This window comes from Parasteatoda tepidariorum, chromosome 2, assembly GCF_982258835.1.
Source record: "Parasteatoda tepidariorum strain Cologne lab strain chromosome 2, Ptep-v5.0, whole genome shotgun sequence".
Lineage (NCBI taxonomy): Eukaryota > Metazoa > Arthropoda > Arachnida > Araneae > Theridiidae > Parasteatoda > Parasteatoda tepidariorum.
This window is the reverse complement of record NC_141756.1, coordinates 74,221,102-74,241,611: the sequence shown is the minus strand read 5'-3', so window position 1 is coordinate 74,241,611 and position 20,510 is coordinate 74,221,102. Positions and strand designations below refer to the sequence as shown.

Below are 20,510 nucleotides of genomic sequence, written 5' to 3'. Positions count from 1 at the left end.
AACACATAAAAGTAATCTCATAAAATCGCTTAGCAAATTCATCGACATTTGTCCAGATACTGGAAGATTGCGGCTTCGTTGAATGCTGAACCACTTCAGTAATGCTTCTTCAACATCCTTGTGATCTGCTTCTCTTAACTTTTTTCTGCCATTTAAATTTTTTTCCTCAGCAGAAATTGTTAATTGCCTATTTTTCCATATGTTACGAACTGTAGATTTGGATAATTTATATTCCCTGCAAATATCAGCTTGATTACATCCATTTTCAATTTTTCTGATTATGCCCACTTTATCATCAATGGAGAACATTTTTCGTTTACTGCTCGCCATAGTTAAATTTGAGACACTTGTTTGCAGGCTTTTTTTAACAGCACTAAGAGCAAAAAGGAGTTGAAATGAAGGCCCTTCTTTTGACCAATAATGAATAATTACTCATTCCCTCTGACAGAAAATGTATATTGATCCCACTGACACCTTACAGGTGCATCATCTGCCTGGGTTGGAAGCATCTACTTGATTTGTTTAGGGATGGGAAAGTAAAATAAAAAAAGTAAACAAGAAAAAAATGCTCATCGCTACCTTCCCCACTATAGATGGTTTTAAAAATCGGTATATGTATTTATTTTGAAGTAGAAATTTCAAAATTATTACAAAAAAATGAAGAAAAAAATCAGTCGAAGACAGAAAAAAGTTCATTATATCCAACTTCATCACATTTTTGGTTCACTATATCCACAAAAAATAACATTATACGGGTATAGCAAGGCACGGGACCGAACATTTCGTTCACTATATCCAGGAGTTCATTATAAGCCGTGTTCACTATAGCGGGGTTTGACTGTATATATATATATATATATATATATATATATTAGTTATAGAAGACTTTAAAAAAGAAAAATATTGCCATTCAAAAAAAAAAAAAAAAAAGCAATGACTTATGTTTTTAGTAAGATATTTAAATTAGGTGCTAAGTAAGATTATTACTTATGCCAGTAAAATTATCACTGTAAGGTCATAACAGAATTAAGGTCATAACAGAAATTTTCTCTCTATGTTCATAGAGAATAAAACCTGGAAAACCTCCCCACGGTTATCCTGATGGCAAGGATTTTGAAACCCATTATCCGTCTATTTTACGTCAGCACTGTTGTGACCTAAATATTTACCAAATTCTTTGGCAACTCTTTCTGTGGAATTTAACACGTGAAACAATGATCGGAGGGAATCAGTTAGGTTCACTGTATCATCTTACGTATATTCACCAAATTTATCACCGATGAGTTCTTAATTGCGTATTTGTACTCGGTACATACGTGCACACATACATATAAAAATTCTGATTTATTTATATAGATTATAAATAAGGCTTATGGATATAGGATTTATGGATATAGGATTAACGCTATGGATTATGGATATAGGAGTGCTAGTAGGATTTATACGTCTTTTCAACTGCGTTATCTACTAATTTAACCACTGCAATTGCAACTTTAAATGACTGACATAGTTTTAATGTTTATTTTCCATTGATAAACGCTTAATTTTTTATTTCATTTTCAAAAGGCCCTTTAGTACTTTTATTTGCTTATAGGCCAAATAAATGAATTAACTAATTAATAAATAAATAAAGGAATACAAAAAATAAAATAAATAAATAAAAATAAATAAATAAGAATAAGTAAATAAAAATAAATAAATAAGTAAAAAATAAATAAAATATATAAATATGATAAACTGTGTTCAAACAAATTGAAACTACTCATAATTCAATGATCGACGTATTAGGCATTAAGTGCAGTTATACATATCTTGTAATTCAGAAAGTGTACATGACTGCTGAGTTCGATTAGCTTAATGCATTACATAAAAAATTCATAAACACACCAGAATAGTAAAACAGACACACATAAACGATCCAATACTTGCGCAAGTAAAGTTGTCATTGATCAGTTCAAAGTTATGTTTTTCACAACACAATAACTTCAAATCGGAACAATTATTGCGTGATAAATTTTTACGTTTGGCGTAAACAAAACGTTATTAGCTTTTGCTGCTAAAAGCGAATACTGAATTATTTTATTTGCATGCCTTAATGCCTTAATAAATTCATTCTTTTTCGAATAAATTTTTCTTTCCATATGTACTTATATCTACTTTTATTTTTTATATGTAAAAATATATGTGCATATTGTTTTGCAAATTTGCTGGATATTTGAATAAATATTCGATTTTTTTCGTTCTACAATAGAAAAAGACACTTTCGGTTTTTTCCTTAAAATGATAATGCAATATTTTTATTTAAATTTTAGAATTGTAACTGCAGCAGTCTCATGATAGCATTGTAAGTATTTATTAATTTTATATTTCATGATCTTTTTCATTTTTTATTTAAAACTAAATGCATTTCAGACCATAGAAAATAGAAAAATATATTGAACTATTTAAAATATAGTAAATATCAATGGCTAAAAATACTGTTAATATTAAAAAAATTAATTAGAATAGTAAATTGAAAAATAATTTAGTCACGTCGATTATTTTTTTTAAAACTATAACAAACATTTTTGCCCATCAAAAAATATATGATATTATACATCAAACATCAAATATAAAAAATAAATATATCACGAAGCTGTCTTTACCGTAAATTTGCAAATGAGGTCTCAATTGAAATAAAACAAATATTTTTTTGTTAATAAAAAAGCTCGAAAAAAAGCAATGTGATTCTTAATTGCGTATAATATTGTTGAATCATACAAATGAATATTATAAAATGTTTCCGATTGTGTTACGCTAGTGCGTCTCTAACAGTCAAATTAAACTTTAAAGCTAAAAATGCAATAAATAAAATTGTTTGGAAAAATAATCAAATTTGTCAGAAAGTATGTTATTTTCACTTGTGATAATATAATCATCGAATATTTCTAAACACTTCTGAGGATTTCTCAATCACACATTTTATACGAACATTAAAAATTCCTTTGCTGCAGATTAAATTTTCTGATAATTTTAAAATTATTATAATTAAAAATTATTATTAAATTTTAAAAATTATCGTAATTAAAAATTATTATTAAATTTTAAAAATTATCGTAATTAAGAATTATTATTAAATTTTGAAATTATTATAATTAAAAATTATTATTGAATTTTAAAATTATTATAATTGAAATAAAATTATTATACTAATTATTCTGCTGAAATAATAATTTCAAATCACTCAAATATCTCTTTATGTTTTAACGTAATTTGTAATTTATTTTACAGGTAGGATTTATTTCTTATTTTCATAAACTAATAAAAACTATTATTTTTGTGAACTAGTAAATCATGACAGCAATTGGGAGTTTTTAAAGCAAATGCTGTTGAAATGATAATCAAGAAACATAATATTCAATTTCAGTTATTGGTAACATGTAATGGGTCAATCTATCAGCATTCAAGGTAGTAAGAAGATTTTTGAGAGAAAGGCTAGTTTAATATATTAGATATGAAATATTAATTTATATGTAATTTCTGTATATTATATAAAATATTAATTTCTATATATTAATTTTTTAATTTTTTGATATATATTAACTTTTATTTATAAGTTATTTAATTTTATTTTATTTATATATATATTAGTTTCATTATATTATTATTTTTATTTAATTTAATTCTTTTTATTAGTTTTTGTGTGATTAAAAAAATAATTTAGATCTTAGCAATAGTTCATTTCTTTGAACTTCCGACCTAATCAAAAGTTTAATTTGTAATTTGTAAGCTTTAAAATTCAAAGTTTATCATATGAAAAACAGTTTTTAAATTAATATTACTTCCTTTCATATTTTAGAAAATTTCATTCTATGCAATGTGCTTTTTTTTAAATAATCATTTCTTTATTGAAATTTTATTTTTTGCTTTAGTGTTTATTACAATTTATGACTTAAACTCATTATTAATAAGAAATTTGGTTTTGCATGCTTTTTTTGGTTCATAAATATTAATATTCTTAAGTATAATTTTGTTTTTATAAATATTTTATTATAATAGAATTTTTAAAAAATAAATTTTTTTAGTGAAAAACACTTAATAATGATAAAAATTTTTTAAACAACTTCTTACCGTGCCTAGCCTAGGAAGTAAAACAGCCCCTGAGGGAAAGGCCAGGGTCCCACAGGCGGCCCAGGGTGGTGCCGGCCCAGTAAGGTCTGGAGATGCGGGGTGGTGGTTCTGAGCAGCAGCGGCAAAAAGAGGTAAGACGGCCGGAGAAGTAGCCACGATGTTCTGCGTTGACTCCAGTGTACCTCAATAAATAGTCGTCAATACCATTAAAAGAGGCAGAAACTGCCTACAACGATTTAATCGTATATATTCTGCTTTCAAGTTCTATATTCAGGGAAAATAATGTCAAGTTCAATTGTCAATTTCTTAGTTTAAAAAATATGTATGTTCTATAGAAAAGAAATCCAGGATTTAAAATTTTCTAAAGTTTGAAAAATCAGGATTTTTTTCTTTGCATCGAAGACAATGATATTAGCACCTTTTATTTTGAAGATAAACAACAAATATTTTTCTACATTATGTCTATTAAAAATATATATTTATTTTAGAATTTCAATAAAATGATAAAGCATCGAATTAATATAAAAATGATACTCAATGCTAGATATGTCAAATTTATCTTTCTTTACAAAATTACCATTTCTCAGTGAAGTTAGTGATTACAGTTTTTGATAAATTATAAAATTAGCTGCGAATTCAAATATTTCTTGTATCATCTTAGAAGTTACAGATGATTTTCATTAACTTTCCAAATATTATTCTAAAAATCTTTGAATCTGTTCAAAATTTCTTGTCTTTAACCACAGCTGTTGCTGATTATATAACAGTTGTTGTTTTTATCTTTTAGGTTTGTGTGGTTATTTTTTGGTATCCACTTTCGAAAATATCATCTAAGATGCCTCATTCACACAACAAGTGTTGTCACAATACTGTTGAGGTCAAAAAACTTTACAAACTATTTCGTATGTGGTTCCAAAACCTTGTAAAATATTTTGTCTCCCTAAACTATCGCACGTTTTAAGCGCACGACAGCTACGTGTGCAACTAAAGGATGAATGAGGCTCGCAGGAAGGCCGACTTTCAAGGAGGCGCTGGAATCGGAATTATGGGGGTGGAGCTGCGGGGTTTGCAATCGATGGCATATCATCGGATGGCTTGTGTATACGTGCTTGTATATATGCATACATATGTGTCTGTCATCTGTAGCTCACAATGAGTTCTTTTCGGAAAAGGAATTTGGCGATGAATTGGTCGCGGACACTAAAAAAAGAATAAAGTCGACTTGTGGTATGAGGGAATTAGTGCTTTATTAAGATTAAACGGTTAAATTTAATTTTTACCCGATGAGGCATTTTGGTGGGAATCTCTTGGGAGAGAGCTGTTTTATTAGACGCTTTAAATACGCTCAATGGAATTTGCGCTACTGCATACTTAAGAAAAATTTCCTTTTGTGTGCTGTAAAGAACGTTGATTGCCCGGATAGTCAAGCGCAATTAATGAGTCATTTGCTTAAATGTTATTAGAACGTTAAATGCTCAAAGGAATTAAAAGAACTTCGAAAAAATCATCCAAATAATGGGCTGTAATTACGATTATTTATTAATGTAAGGAATTTAGAATACATAAAACAAATATTTTTTATTATTATTATTTTTTAATTCATTCAAAACCTTTTTTTTCTTTTCATTCAAATGGCTCGAATATGATTACGATTGCCATTTAAAGCGTAATATTAATTATGGCATAAAGTTAGAAGGGAAAAACTTTTCATGTGTTATAAATAAATTAAACTATATTTTAAATGAATAAAATAAGAAAATTCTCGTTTATGGTTTTTAATAAATGCTAGAAATAAATTTTTATACGTCATAAAATAGGAATACATATAATCTGTAAATGCATTCGTCCCCAAAAAAATAAAAATAAAAATTAAAATTAATGAAAATAAAAATCAATTTTAATTTTAAAGTTTAATTTTAATTTTAAAATTTATTTTAGAATTAAAATTAAATAAAAAAATAATAAAAAAAAATAAGTAAATAAAATGAATATATAAATAAATAAAAATACTTTTCCGTTAACTTCCAATAACACGTTTGCGTGTTAAACTTATAAAATAAATTACTGCATTATAGACATATTGATGTGACAAAGATATTTTTCTTCTGCACTGCAATATGAAACAGCTTTTTTGCATCAAGTAGTTGGGTATTTTTTTCTTGTTTACTTGCATTTTTCTCGTTTTCCTGTTTACTACCTATGTGTTAATAAGAACCGTAATTTTGAAAACTGGAATTTCCGGAAAACCATTATGATACGAACGGTAAAATTCCAAGTGGAATACCGTATATTTTACTTTTATCAACCAAAGTTTTATCGTTTTTTCGCCTGAAATGTCATTATTCTACAGTATGGTGATTTAAAAAAAATATTTTGCTGCGTAATTCATTGTTTGATTTCTTATTTTCGCAAATCCAGTTCCTTCAATAAATCACTATATTCTGGATATTTTCAATCAAAAAATTATAATTTTAAAAGAAATTCACACCTTTTTATTACATTTTTTCATTTTTAGTACCTAACTTTTATTTCTTTGCTCCTTATTGTGCTTGAAAATGTTTGAAAAAAAAATCTAAAACGCAGTCATATCTTAACGCAAAATTACGTTTATTTTCAAACAGAAAAATTGCTTTACCATATAAAATATACAACCAACATAAAAGTAAGGACTGTACGTATGAAATACGAGTTTTCTGAGGGTGTGGAAAATTAAACTTCAACAGCGCGAACCTACGAGATGATGAATGAACAGAACGTTCGTTTATCATTTTGGATTTATTCACCATGCTTAGTTGATGAATTCAGAAAATTCTGCACCCTTAACAAACATAGGATTTAACGGTTAAGGAATTTAAAGGGCAAATATTTTTATAGTAATAAAAAATGCATCATAAATCCTGGTGAAATAACGAATGCTGAAACGAATTCAACGACAAAAGAAATTCTCAACATAATGTGTCATATGATTAATTAGCTACATTCCATTGTGCTGCGCTAATTAAAAGGGTAAACACGCGTTTCCGCCTGCGGTATTCTTAAGGCCTCTAGTGGAAAAATTTATACACTTTATAAAAATTAACAATTAAAATATTTTTAACCCTTTCGTGAAAAATTTCTTTTTTGATTTTCTCCCAGTTTTTTTATGTTTTATTAACAATTCAACAACAGCATTTAAGGAAATACATTTTATTTTGCCGAATTTTGCGTACATATTTGACTATCTTGGGAGGGAAGTCTACTTCCCAAGAAAACATTTATAGGAATACAGAAAATTTAATAGCCATAATTTGCTGTAGGTAAATCAGAAGCATTTTGCAGTAAACGAGGGATCATCACATTCTGCACTTATATAGCGGGTACTTTTTTCTATAGTTGGAAATCATCTTTGTAAAATGATTTTTCTCTCAGACTAATTCAGAAAACTGAAGCAGAAATTAGTGCCCTCATTGTTATAATAACAAGGCCAATATATTGTGTATAGTGTCGCTCTTCCCACTGGGGTATTTTGTAAAATCACATGGGTGGGAAGTAATCTTCCCATGACCTGAAAGGGTGGATGATAGTGTGAATGTCTACAAAAAGACTCCCAATGTGTATATCTTTCAAAATACAACATGTCCAACGAGAGAGGAACTGTTTTTAATATTATATAGTTACTAAACATAGGAGATAAAAAGATTTAAAGAATGCTTCATTAACAGAGAATATAATAAGAATTTTAAACATGATTTTCAAAATTGGTGGTAAAAGTTTCCAGCACCTGACACTTTGTGTAATTTCCCTATTTTGTATTGCGGCATCATCATCATCTCAAACTTTGCTTATTTTTAAAATCGTGTCTAAATTACATTGCCAATAGTTATAAAAGTTCGCTTATGATACCGTCCAGTACAGATTACAGCACTACTTATTGGAAACTGTTATATGTAACTGCAAAAACTATCTCAATAATTTTCATTATCAAGGCACAGTTTACTCTTCGTTTTCGAAAGGAATAGCTATGATGACAAGTCTGGACGATTCTAGTTCAAGAGGGGGGGATAGGCTGAGATTGGTATGTTCTGAAATTCTAAAGTGCTTGGTACAAAATAACCCATCATAGTTTCTTTCATTTAAACCTTATTTCGAAGAAATCGATGCAGACTTGCCTCATACGCAAAGCTCGAAATGTTCTCAGGTCAAAAAACAGAAATTATTTTATTGTTTATTCTCCAATTGAAGGTAATTATTTATTTCTAACTTTGAGTAATATTATGAAAACACCCTGTTTTTATGAATCACATAATAGGTATATAATAATGCGATGTAAAAATAAAACATGCATCGCATTCTAAATGCTTGGTTTGTATGATGATAAAGTTCTAAAAAGCATTTAAAAAATGGTTTAGATAATGAAAAATAACATTAAAAATTCTCCTATAATCAAACTTCTGTAAATGATATAGTCGGTAACTTAATGCAGAACTTAATTTGTTTCAAATTTTAATAATAAGCCTATTATTTATTTCTATAACTTATGCAATCAAAACTAAAATCTTAAAGGAATAAAAAACAATTTATTAAAGGTTAGCTCTTTTATTACAATATTTAAGGTTTAATATTTTATTAGGGCTCATGATGTCTCAGAAATATTTTCTCCTCCTGAGAAATACCCAATTTATCGTAATAGTTCAAGTTGATTAATGATACCTTACAGCAAATATATAGATTCCATAGTGGGTAATTGATGTACAGTACAAACATTAATTTCTCAACTCCTCTTCCATGAATTTGAATCCTCATTTATAAGCTTATACGTATACACTTAAGGGATTGTGTTATTTTTTACTTATGATTGATTGCCTTCTTCGGAAGTTGAAAACAATTTCTAGCCTAGGAAAAATATTATATTTAAAAAAATATCAAAAGAATATTATATATATATATATATATATATATATATATATATATATATATATATATATATATATATATATATATATATATATATATATATATATATATATATATATATATATATATATATATATATATATATATAATATATATATATATATATTATATATATATATATATATAATAATATATATATATATATATATATATATATATATATATATATATATATATATATATATATATATATATATATATATATATATTATATATATATATATATATATATATATATATAAGGGGTCATTATTACCAACTTCAATATATTTCTAAAGCTTTTATCGCTAAAATATAATGTAAAAATATGGACTTTTAGTGATATTTAAGTCACTAGAAACTATAAACTTTTCAAAATTCATTGAAGTAAAACACAATGAAAATTGGATTAAAAAGTATCACACCCAGTCTTATTTTATTATGCAATTTTCAGTTTCATATGAAAATTTAACTGGTTCTGGGGCTTTTAGTATCATTTTAACTGTGGAGTACCACAATGAATTCATAGATTTTAATGTTAATACATTTTTAATGCTAATAACCTCCACAACCACATAATCCTCCACAATAATCCTCCGCAATCACGCTTAAAATATATATCGAAATGTTTACAAAATATAGAAAATAAAATATTTTTTTGTATTTTTATTAAATAACTTGCTGCAGTTATGTTATTCTTTCTAATGTTAATTTGATATTACATATCCGCTTAAGAAAAGAAACCCGTATTTTTTATTTGTATTCAGCAACATTGATGTCGAACCTCATTTTTGCATTATGACAAGATTTAATTAAACTGTGATTTGCACTGCATTATTCTGCTTTTTCGGTACTTAAGATTATTACAAAAATCTTTCAATAACTTAATTAAAATTTCTTCATGGGTTGTTGAAGCATTTTTATATTATTCGAAAGCAATCAATTTCGCATTTGGCTATTGTATTCCTAAAGCTTTGTGAATCCTTTATCTGATTTTTTTCTCTCGGAAATGCGAGATATAAGCGTTGTCTTTTTCTTATTTTTTTTGAACGTAATATCTTTTAGAATAAGTAGCAAATTATGAATATTTAGATAAATAGCTCATTAAACCACGTATTAATTTAAATTTAATAATAAAGATCACACAACTATTTTTTGAACTTTCATTCCATCTAGGAATTAAAATGGTTTTTTAGACTTTCCCTTAAATAGATTTCAGTTATACTTCCTAATATATATTCAATTATATTTTTAGATATTAACAAAACCTTTACCGTAGTCACTATTTGCACGGTTCTTTAGCTAAAATCATTCATATTTATCATAACAGAGTGTAGTAGAAATTTCTCTTGAGCATTGTCATTATATTGAGAGAGGAATACATCAGAGATATAATCAAAGAAAACTTTCATGCTTTTTTGAGACTCTATTTTTCTAAAGTTTGCGAAATAAATATGAGCTCATTTAAAAATTTGAAAACATATTAAATGCACAAAATAAAACTTATTAGCACGTATTTTAGAGAGTTTCTTATAAGACATGCATTTTATATATTTTTGTAACTCTAATTAACTGTCGGACTAAGGAGCCATCTGGTATCCAAAAACGCCCAGTCTTAACGTCAATAAATTCAAATTTATAGTTAAGAATAGTGGTAAAGGGTAACTTACGAGCACGACAAGAGATCTAAAATTTGGCGAGTTATCGATAGATAATATAGCCAAAACTAATTCCGACCCTCATTATTATTCTGAAATTTTAAATAATCTGTCTACAGCGTAATGACCAGAGAGACCAATAGAATTTAACTGAATCCTGCAACTAAAGCATTTTTTGTGGTTAGAGAAAGATAACAGATTAAGGAATTAAGAGCTAAAAATAGATTTTGATGTTCGATTTAGTCGCGACAGTGAATTAATGAGTTAAACATTTATATTGGATTAAAAAGTTATCCGTTATATTGGTTGTTAAGAAAAGAATATAGGTATTTACATTCGCTTTCTATAAAACGTGATAAAATTTAAATATTTGATTTAATTTAAGTATAATATCAATAAGAATAATTATAATATTAAATTTGCGAAATTAAATTAATTTTACAAGCTTAGAAATATGTAATGCCTGTAATGGCATCGCATATACTAGCGAAATATCTTTTGCGTTTAATGCCGATTTTATTTAAATTAAAATAAAATAATTATTATTTCATTATAATATATTTAATCACGAAATTGTGTAACAATAGTTTTATGCTGCAACATTAACAGTTTTATGCGAATAGAATCCTACGTTTCTTAAGATCAATGTGTACCAATTTATCAGTTTTGAAAATGAATATAGGCAATTGTATAATGCAGATCTTTTTCTCATTCTCTTGCTGTTAATCACGAATTTGTGGAGCCTTGACCTACATGACGCCTGAATGCGGGATCGTCTTATTCTTTTATAATACATTTGTTAAATACCCTTTCTCTGAACGCGATGAAAAAAAATAGGCACTAGTTATATCGGTATTGAGAAAAACTACGAAATCCTGAGCAAAACGGAAAGACATATACCAACATAATTAGAAAAGCTAAAATAATTAAATATTTTAATTTTTTAATATATATACATACAACAAAATAAAAAAATACAAAAAAAAACACGAAGAAGATTAAGAAAAACAATAAGTTTTATTTATTGCGCATAAGCTGCAAGTAAACAGATCTTATTAGATAAGTTCAAAATGTAGATAAAACAAAGGGAAATCACAGACATTTGAAAAAAAAGGGGGGAAGAAAAATAATAAAAAAAAATAGCAAGCAACTGGGGAAAAATTATTTATGGTCAACTTCTTTAAATTATCCAGTATAATATTACCTCGTTATGCAATATAATTTACCCCAACCTTGGTAACTAACAAATCAAACGCACTTCAACAAAGCAGTAAAATCGGCACTTTAAAACAAAACTCCTCTAGTTACGCTCAATTTGCGCTTTTGTTTTCATATTTTGCGAACTGGCAATCTTGTTATGAAAATATTTTTCAAATCATTCTTGAAAAATTTCTCGGTCATGTAAGTACATTTGAATTCGCTACTTGCGTTATAGCTTATGTTTAATTCTGTTTTTTCTTTTTCTTATATTTTATTTTCTGTTTTTACGTGTTATTTTTACTTATTGTGTTCTACTTCATTTGTTGCAATTTCTGTAAAAAACTTTTTGAGTGCTCCTCACACTATTGTATTAATATATTTCGCTTTGGCTATGTTGATACAATAACAGAAAGCACTCTTTTTTGCGGATATAATCGTGTGGGCTGATGAAAAGATTATATTTATTATTTTCCGGATTTTTGAAATTTTTTTAATCCCCCTCTTTTTTTTACTTCATATGTCTGTAATTTCCTTTTGTTTTATCTTCATTTTGAACTTCATTTTGAACTGTTTGCAGTTTGAAGGGAAAAAAAAGATTTACGATTTTTAACATATTTAAACTTGAAAATTTAATTTAAAGAGTGGATTTCCTTCTCATTTAAATCCAGTTGGGTGACAAACGGAGAAGACTGATTTATAGCGTTATCTCGTTACCTGATTATTCTTCATTCTTTCTGTTCATAAAACCATACAACTTTATTTCATGATTAATTTATATTTTGGTTTTTAATGGAATTGTGACATTGCTTTTACCAACTGAAAGGAACATAAATTCATCCAGTACTTCTGTATTACTTAAATCTTATGTATGTAGACGTATTTAGAAGCTTGTAGTTAGATGCTGTCAGGTACTTTATAATTATTCTTAGTATTTTAATGTATATTTTTTAACTTGTATGCTAAGAGATTTATATTTCTATCTACCTATCTAGCTAATAATTTTTAAATAAACTTTGATTATTATTTGCATTTTGTAAATGTTTTAATTATTGTATAATTACAAAAAAAAAGGAAACTATTTTTTTGTGATTTTCTTTAACAATATAAGTATTTGATATTTAAACTTCCTCAAAAATTAAATATCTAACTCAAACCAGAGTTGGAATCATTCTGGTTATCTTTTGAAAACTAGTTGTAAGGGTAAATGTAGTTAACTTTTTATTGCCTGGGGAAAGTTTTGACTAAAATCCCTACATGCTCTCCTTCCGAATAAACAACTTTAGAAATGGTCAGCCTAAGTGCTTTATCTTGTTTGGACATGATCACGGTTAGTCCAAGAGATATCAGCTGAGATAAGCGCACGACAAACTGGCTGATAAAAGTAAACGATTTGTAAGCAAAACATTTCTCTTCAAAAAAACGGTATTAACTTTTTTTTCTCTATAAGCATTTCTTCTGGATAATATATATTTTTGTTAAAACTTATACCCAAGTTTTTTTAAAATTTTTTTGCGTGTTTTGGGCAAAAATTATTTGCAAATTGTTTAAAAATGTTTCTACACCATTAAATAATACTTTACTGAACAATTGGTTACATTTGCATTTAGTGTTACTTAAGTTTAGAGTTTTTATCCGAAATCATTTTAAAAATAAAAAATGCATGAGTATTACATTTTTAAAAAAAAGCTGATAGTAAGTGAATAATTTTGAAAACATCATCGTCAGAGTCAAACAGAATGTTTTTCTCCCCATTATTTAATTTTTAATATAAAAGTAAAATTAATTTATTTTATTTTAGTTAAGTAAAGTAACGTATTTTTGCAACAGCAAATAGTCGGCCAGGGTGGAGAAAGTTATACAATTTCGGGACCAATGTTATGATGGTGCTAATATGATCAGCATGTGATAAATCGCTTTTACATTTCAGTCAAACTGCTGAAACTGGGTGGGTTTCAAGCAGTTTCTGACTATCAAAACTCAAACTTTCACACTAATAATTCAGTTCCTTTACCACTGAGGCACCAAGCCTCAATTTTCATAAAGTTCTCTCTATAATTGACGAGTTAGAGGCTATTTTAAAATTTAAAAATAATATTCTATGAAGCAAAAAATTATTGTCTAGAGCCGTTTAAGCATTTTTCTTAAAGAGACACTAATAACACGATGTCATCCTCGTAAAAAAATAATAATGGATATATGAATCAGTTGCTCACACAGGCACATTTACTTGTGACGTAACTACCACTACGAATATTAAACATCAAATCACTGGTATATAGGACATGATAACTTGATTCAATCACGAGGTACCTTTTGATAGATGAAGGTTGGCATGGTCGATATCTCCGCTCCCACATAGGTGACCCGAACGTGATTTGAACACGCAGTAACGCCCACTCCGTTGGATGATCCACGTTGAACAGTTGACTTGCTACTTGTGACTGCGACATAATCAACTTCCTCATGATGTTGCTACTCAGTCTCGTCTCGATCATACACAACGTCAGCTTGCATACACTCGACTGCTAAAGGCAGTAGAGGAGCAAACACGACCGTAAAGTTACTACATCTCTCACATTCAGAACTCAAAAACCCACCCGGTCACCTTAAAACCAGCTCTCCCGATACTTTCACAAGTACAGCAACTATAGTGGTAATCGCTCATCGAATTCTATCCCTGATAAAATTCTGGTGGGGGAGCTCTTTTTGGTGTGGGAAGTTTATTGCTTATTTGGATTGATCAACATCTCCTAGAAGATATAAGGCCTCACCACGGATCAATTTAGTACGTCCAACGTAATGAACATAAACTGCGTAGTGTTGGAAAAAAAGAAAGATTTACTATGTTCGGGCTACTATTGAGCTGTGCAATGGGAAGAAATATGAAATATTTCATAATGTTTAGACTATTAAGGGATCGGATTTAATGTTTGTGGTAACCAGTGCTGAGGCATTTTCTCTTCTAAGAGATATTAGACTGATGCTTGGTCATTTGTTACATTTAACATTTGTTAACATTAAAATCATAATTTTTTAAAAACAAATTACTACAATTAACATAAGTTTGAAAACTTAATATTCTTTTAACATTTTCCAAATGTGTTTAAATAGTTTTAACATCAATTAAATTGAGGATGCACTAGATAAAATATGTTCAGGTATTCAACGGTAGATAATTCTTTCACTTGGAGTGGCGTATAATATTTCTAAGATACCTTCTTCTGTTACCGCACTTATAATGAATAATCTTATTTACAAGTATTAATTAACTATGTGTAATTTAATTAATATTTACGATAAATTTTATAATAGGCACGCCTCATTTCTCTTTTTAGAAGAAAATACTTCACTATTTTTTTCTTTTTTGGAAAAAAAAATATTTTATGTAAAAAATTCAAAGAAATAATGTATATGATGTTCGATGAATTTTAAATTTTTTTCTGTCGTAAGTTTTTAATAGAAATATGAATGCAGTTAATTACAGTTCTCCATAAAGTAGCTGCATTATTCTAAGGTGTCGCGTAGATAATGGAATTGTTCTACACAGTGCTTGTAATTTATATTTCTTTACAAGGTTTTGATAATTATTAATTAATAATTATTAATTAATATTTAAATTTTTGAAACTGTTATTCTTATAATGTCCAAAAAGTTTATCTTAAACAATTATTTCCAACAAAAAATATTAAATAAATAGGCATCATCAAACAGTATTTTGGATATCAAACAATCTTCATAAGCGTGCTATTGAGAGCATGGAAACATCAACATTTGTTCCAAAATTTTAAAAGTTGTTGAAATTCTACTTTAAATTGAGTACCACATAAGGAAAGAAATTAAACTTAAAATAGACAGCAAATAAATGCACTTGATCTATGCTGAGATCGAACCAACAAAGCAAAATTAATTTAAACGAAAGCAACAACTAAAATTAATTTAAACTCTTAAAAAATTTGAAATACCTTGAGCAAGGATAATAAAAAGTATTAAAATTAAAATGGAAATGATTTATATATAAATTTCTATTAAAATGTCTACAGTACCGTTTATTTTAGTTTCCCAAAAGTAGAATTTTATAGCGTTTTATGTCAGTATCACATTATACTACAGAATTAAAATATGCCACTCATGCATTTTTATACAATACTACAGATAAAAACTGACTAAATAATCTTAACGCAAGTTTTAAATTTAAAGTAAATCTTAACCATTGTTTTACAAAAGGTCTTCATGTTTTCATATATTTTATACATAAATAATTTGTTTTACATAATACATAAATAATTATTTAATATATTGTTTAGGCTAATCCGGGTTTTCATTATTCCATTCCTTAATTACTTTTAATGCTTTTGAAATATTAATTAAATACTTTTTCCAAGACTATTGCTTACCAGCTGTAGACCTTCTTAATTAAATGTCTAGACTTTTTAAGGAAATATTTTCAAATAATCAGAACAGTTACCTAAAATAAAGCCTCTTGCTTTTATAATAAAAATTATTTATGGTAAGGAGTAATTTCGAAACTAACAGGGATTTACAGTCTTACATTGGAACTAGTAATTTAAATTTAAATATAAGCTTAAGTAAGCTTATAAGCACACTTAGTTTAAATATAAGTTCACGCAAGATTATAGGCTCACTTAATTTAAATATAAGATTTATATAAGCTTATAAGCTCACTTAATATAAATATAAGATTATTTAAGTTTATAAGCTCCAATAATTTAAATATAAGCTTATTTAAGCTTATAAGCTCTCTTGATTTAAATATAAGCTTAGGTAAAATTAGTACTGATTCGCAAACATACTCGCATATCTGTTTAAAGCTAGTGATTATTTTAATTATAGTTCTTTTTCTAAATTTTCAGAAATTAAGTAAAATAAAGTGTTAAACAAAACAAGAGTCATACAGAAAAACGATTACAATCAGAATAAAACAGTGCTCATCAAACACATAGCATAGAAAAGATTCCTTTTAAACAGGAGTAAAAAAATCAAAATCTGACTAATCATTTGTAAAGAAAGCAATGTTGAAAAATTTAAATCCTTTTTGATTGCCGGAGAAAATATACAATCATTGAAATCCAAGCCCTCGAACTTCATCAGGCAATAAAAGTGGTTTTAGAGTTTTAAACATGACCTCCTCCGTAATTCGCCAGATTTAAAAAGAAAATTTTCCCCCTATTGAATTACACACTCTAATACTTTTACTTTACTTAATAATTTTACATCTGGACCAGAATTCAAAAGTAATAAATTATTTTAAGGATGAATTTTACTTTTATTTTTTTAACGAAATGAATATAATATATAAGCAGCGAGTAGTTTCTTTTAATAATATTTGCAGTCATTTTATTAAAGGGAGAATTTTTTAATATTATTGCATTAAAAACGCTATTATATGCTCTAGGTAATAATATCTTATAAATCTCAATAACCCTGTCAAACTATCTAAACTGAGGTGTTTGATTGAATGTAAAGATGGTCATAGAAACAAGTAGAGGCTGAGTTTAACCAAATTCAAATTGTGTTATAAACTATGTTTTACGCACAAAATGTACAGAAAAAGACAAATTAATATCCTAAATAATAGCTAGAGTGTCTCGGAGTCCTGGAACTCACAAACAGTAGTTTAACTTGAATGCTTTTTTTATTGCGGAATCGAAAAGTTGGATTGATCGAATAAATTTTTTTTTTTTTTTTTTTTTTTATTTATTTTTTTTTTTAACATAAAATACTAAATGCATGGCGTGATGTTGTGATTGTCTTTTACATGTAGGCCTTGTCAAAGATAAATGCATTAAAATGTAAACATCTGAGGTCACGATTAATATTTTAGATGGCTATAAAAAAGCTTTCGAACTGAAATAAGAGAACAAGCACAAGGAATGAGGGATAAAAATGATTAAACCAACCTAATTGCCTGATGAAATCGAGATGTGTTTTGAGCAACTGCGTTTGAAATTCTTCCTGTCACTTTTGGCAATCAAACAGGTTTTGTTGTTCAGTATTGACCCGTTAGATATTAAAAGCGTTTTTTCCCGATAATTTTAGTATTAATTTACAACTCACAAATTGCATGCTCTTTTTAACTTAATTCTTGATAAGAATTCTAAAAATACACATAGTATCAAGACGGTTATTTCGAAACACAATGTATAAATCGATACATATGTAATTTTATTTGAATTACAAAGCATTGGTCTATTTACAATGATGACTATCTAAGTCGTTTTAAAAGTAAACGTTCTTATTACACTATTTAGCGTATATTTCTTAGACTCTTAACATCTATTGAAATGATTCAGTTAAAACTGAATTATAAAATTGAATGTCATTTCACTCTTTTATTTTAAATATCCGGAGAAGCACATTCCATCTATAAATAAATTACTACATTTACCTCGCTAACTCAAACGCAATTTTCGAAATCGGTGTTCCTTGTCACGCCTTATAATCTTTTTAGTATAGTTTTCGCACTAAAAATAGAAATTTAATAAAGGTAATGAATGGTTTGATTACAAGCTTTAATATCCAGAATTGCGTGTTAGAACCAATAAAACTTTGAATTGCGCAGAACTAGGGGAATAAAACTACAGTTCAATTTGAAAAGCGAATACATTATTATGTGTAATGATCCTCTGAGTTATAATTATGCAATGATATTTTTGATTGAATAAAATATATTAACACTTTTTTAGTTGATTTCAATACCAAATTTCTTCTAGTTTGCTTGACTCTAAAGTAGATTTTACTTATGTATTTATTAGTGAAAATGAATATTAGTGAAATAATGTTTTAAGTTATGCCTATTTAACAATTTTGAATAGCAACTCATTTTTGGAGAGAAATTAATTTATTTAAGATTCAAAGAAGTTTTATATTTTGGAAGAAATCAAAATTTTAAAATTACATTTAATTGTTTGTTAAGAAATAGCACTTTCATTGCAGCAATGACTCATCTTTGTCCCACACTCTGTGCTTAGAGTTACGAGCAGCACCAAAATTGACATAAAGCTCAAGTTCCTTCAAAACTTAATTATTTTACTCTAAGAAATGCTAATCAACAAAAATCAATAAACATATTCACTAATAAAACAATAGAGTCCCACCCTCACTAAAAATCTCCAATACAGCAATTTGTCCCTCACTCTTCGCTTAGAGTTACGAGCAGCACCAAAATTGACATAAAGCTCAAATTCCTTTATAATTATTTTACTCTAAGAAATGTTAACTAATTTCAATGAATAACCATATTCACTAATACAGCAATAGAGCACAGCGAGTATTTCTGGAAGACGAGTTATCTCGTCCGTCGCAATAAAGGTGTTAATATGTGTGATTGGAATGAAAAAAATAGTTTTTGACTGTAACCATACACTTTACAAAACTAATCTAAACTATGCAGTAATCACTAATCATCAAAATTGTCATTGTATTCGAGAAATCAGTTAGACAATTGATATTCATTTATTTGAATGTGAAACACTTTTTTATGATTTAGCGTATTTCTTTAAGCTGAAATAATTATTTTCAATTTTGAATTTTAACTATTAAGAGAATTATTGTTCAAAAAAAATCCTTACCTTTTATTGCCTTTTGAAGAGACAGATCATATTTAGCTGTTGCATTTTCCTTCCCAGAAATTACCAAGCAGTGTATAACCAAAGAAATCGTAAGTTCTCCTTCAAAACTGTTTAAATTTTTAAAATGGAGTCAGCGCCAACCATGCGCTTGTTTGAATATTTTCAAAATTAGATTGGAATCAGAACACTTTAAATTCTGTTTATAAAGAATTAAAATTCCCTAGCAATTAGAAAAAAATGAAATAAATTCGAAGTATGAAAACAAAAATCCTCGAGCACCATCTCCGATACTTTCTAATTGTATTTATTTATTTAATTTTAATTATTTACTGCTCCGACAAACATTTGCAAGCTTCTTTGCTTATAAGCCCTTGTAAGGAAGACATACATTTCAATTAAGAGAACATCATAAGGATACAATCAGGATTACGATGGGGTTCGAACCTGCTATCTCTACGCTGCAGAGCCTTTTGGTGCGGGTATCTCTTAGCCTAGAATACCCCTGATTTTTTATACATGCAGGTGTATGTGCTAAATTACGTAGGTATGGCTTATTAACCTTTGTAAAGTCAAATAACTTATAGTACAATTCAGAAAAATGTAGCATTTTCAGCCAGCTACCTCCATTCAACAGAATGTTAGGTGGGTGATACCAATCAGCAAAGAATGCCCCCTACTTTTTTTATATGTTGTTACAATTATTTATTGTTAAACATACATATACAGGTTTGTATGCTTTATACATAGATCGACTTGTCAAGTTTAAGAACATATTAATGCAATTTAATTTATTTATTGGTTGGTGCACATGCCTGCAGAAATCTGTGCTCAGTTACATGCGTTTGGCTCATGTATATCGAAAGACAGATAATATAATTCAGAGAAGTACAGCACGATGATAAAACTGGGTTACAGTGGGATTCCAATCAGCTACATCCAGGGTACGAATAGGTTACTGAATTAGCGATACCTTTCGTTCAAGGACTCCCCTAAATGCTGTCTTCATTTATAACATATCAAA

At 27.7% G+C, this 20,510-nt stretch overlaps 1 protein-coding gene across 3 annotated transcripts in view; it reads right to left on the bottom strand.

The window, feature by feature from the left end:
• LOC107444238 (RNA binding protein fox-1 homolog 1-like) overlaps window positions 1-19,627 on the bottom strand; it is a 311,515-nt gene extending 291,888 nt beyond the window's left edge. For 2 of the 3 annotated variants that reach the window (XM_071177681.2, XM_071177683.2), the window contains exon 1: window positions 4,111-5,119. The gene's annotated coding sequence lies outside the window, so the exon portion shown is untranslated. Of the gene's footprint in view, window positions 1-4,110; window positions 5,120-19,489 lie in introns of those variants that run through there. The other variant, XM_071177682.2, reaches the window with a different exon arrangement.
• Between the last annotated feature and the right edge of the window lie 883 nt (window positions 19,628-20,510).